Source organism: Vigna unguiculata, unplaced genomic scaffold, assembly GCF_004118075.2.
Source record: "Vigna unguiculata cultivar IT97K-499-35 unplaced genomic scaffold, ASM411807v1 contig_518, whole genome shotgun sequence".
Lineage (NCBI taxonomy): Eukaryota > Viridiplantae > Streptophyta > Magnoliopsida > Fabales > Fabaceae > Vigna > Vigna unguiculata.
Genome location: NW_021011234.1, coordinates 80,329 through 83,035, shown reverse-complemented (window position 1 = coordinate 83,035; position 2,707 = coordinate 80,329). Strand labels below are relative to the sequence as shown.

Below are 2,707 nucleotides of genomic sequence, written 5' to 3'. Positions count from 1 at the left end.
AGTTATAATTCTTTTGATTATTTAGTAGGTGTCGATAACATACAGGATTTCCTATCTGATAAAACTTTTTTAGTTAGGGATAATAAGAAGAACAGTTATTCCATATATTTAGATATTGAAAATAAAACTTTGGAGATTAACAACAATCATTCTTTTCTAAGTGAACAAGAAATTTTTTTCTAGCTATCTGAATACTGTTATTAAGAGTGATTACGATCATTCCATGTATGATACTCCTTTTAGTTGGAACAATTATATTAATAGTTGCATTGATAGTTATTTTCATTCTCAAATCTGTGTTGATAGTTGCATTTTTGGTAATATAGTCGAATATAATGACAGTTATTTTTATAGTTACTTTTTAGGTAAGGTCAGAAATTGTAGTGAAAGTGAGAATTCTAGTTTTAGTTTAATAACTAGTACGAATGATACAAATGATAGTGATTCCACTCTAGGAGAAAATTATAAGAATCTCCATGAAAGTGAAAAATTGACGCATTTGTGGATTGAATGCGAAAATTGTTATGAATTAAATTATAAAAAATTTTGGAAATCAAAAAGGAATATTTGTGAATACTGTGGATATCATTTGAAAATGGACAGTTCAGATAGAATCGAATTTTCGATTGATTCGGGTACTTGGAATCCTATGGATGAAGACATGGTTTCTCTGGATCCCATTGAATTTCATTCAGAAGAAGAACCTTATAAAGATCGTATTGATTCTTATCAAAGAAAAACAGGATTAACTGAGGTTGTTCAAACAGGGACAGGTCAAGTAAATGGTATTCCTGTAGCAATTGGTATTATGGATTTTAAGTTTATGGGAGGTAGCATGGGATCCGTAGTAGGTGAGAAAATCACCCGTTTGGTAGAATATGCTACTAATCAACTTTTACCTCTTATTCTCGTATGTTCGTCTGGAGGAGCGCGTATGCAAGAAGGAAGTTTGAGCTTGATGCAAATGGCTAAAATTTCTTCTGCTTTATATTATTATCAAACAATTCAAAAATTATTCTATGTATCGATACTTACATCTCCTACTACGGGTGGGGTGACAACTAGTTTTGGCATGTTGGGGGATATCATTATTGGCGAACCAAACGCTTATATTGCATTTGCTGGTAAAAGAGTAATTGAACAAACATTGAATAAGACAGTGCCCAAAGATTCACAAGTAGCTGAATCTTTATTCCATAAGGGTTTAATTGATTCAATCGTACCGCGTAATCTTTTAAAGGGAGTTGTAACTGAGTTACTGCAATTCCATAATTTCTTTTCTTTGACTAAAAAGGAAAGAAATTATGGAATTGAAATACAAAATCAAAACATACAGGATCAAAGTAATAAAATAAAAGAATAATAAAAAAATACTAAGAATCATAAAAGGGTATATTCTGATATATATCGGCTTAGCTATAATCACTAGAATTCCTATATACTAAGTATAAAGATATAGGAATTATAGTGATTATAGACTGTCTTTTTTAATAAAAATAAGAATAAAAATCGACAAAAATAAAAATAGATATAGTACAAATAGTAAATCGAGGTACCCTTATTTATGATAAACTTTCCTTCCATTTTTGTTCCTTTAGTGGGTCTAGTATTTCCGGCAATTGCAATGGCTTCTTTATTTCTTTATGTTCAAAAAAACAAGATTTTTTAGATACGGCGGTAAGTAGGGAAAAATATTATAGATCTTTTTTTTAAAGCTGGAAGCAATTGGATGAATTCCCCCTAAAGGTTTACATTTCAGTAGCACCAGTTGATGAAAATTACTTTAGAAACAAGTAAAATTCTGGGGTTTTTTATTCCACAATTATTATTCTTAAAAAGAACGAACATATTTCATTTAGTTTCTATATGCCCACTATCACTAGTTATTTCGGTTTTTTACTATCGGTTTTAATTATAACCTCGTCTCTATTTATTGGTCTTAGTAAAATACGACTTATTTGATTTGTAATTTTGAGAGGAATAGTAAATTTTGGTATAAGACATTCTAGAATTTCTTACTATGTCAATTTACAATTCTCGATCATTGAGATTTATGATCAATACAGATTTATGTTTAAGGCTAGATATTATATTACCTTTCTTTTTACTTTTCGAACAAATAAAAATGATTGAAGTTTTCTATTTGGAATCGTGTTAAGTTTAATTCCTATTACTTTGGCTGGATTATTTGTAACTGCATATTTACAATACCGACGAGGTGATCAGTTGGATCTTTGATTCATTAATGTCTCTTTTTTTGTGATTCCCTATTTATTTAGTTTAATCCTAATCGACAAGGATAAAATTCAGACTTTCTTTTGAATGTTCAATTATTTCAGTGTAATTATCAGGTGAATAATACTAGAATCACGCTCTGTAGGATTTGAACCTACGACATCGGGTTTTGGAGACCCGCGTTCTGCCGAACTGAACTAAGAGCGTTTTGTTTTCATAAATTATATGATCCAAATCCATTTTGCATATAGATATTCAGTATGTATGTTCAATTGGAATTCGTCTTCACAGGTTCCTGGTTTATTGCTCATCTCATAGAATATGCAATATTATAGAATACGGAATATCATAGAATAAGTAATTGTTAGGGAAAGGGATGACAGGATTTGAACCCGTGACATTTTGTACCCAAAACAAACGCGCTACCAAGCTGCGCTACATCCCTTTTCCATTTGTTTATAGTGTTATTGTA

At 30.4% G+C, this 2,707-nt stretch overlaps 1 non-coding gene across 1 annotated transcript; it reads right to left on the bottom strand.

Moving 5' to 3' along the window:
* Positions 1 to 2,368: 2,368 nt before the first annotated feature.
* TRNAW-CCA lies at positions 2,369 to 2,442 on the bottom strand. Its single transcript has one exon. It is a non-coding gene; the product is annotated as a tRNA-Trp (tRNA).
* Positions 2,443 to 2,707: the final 265 nt, after the last annotated feature.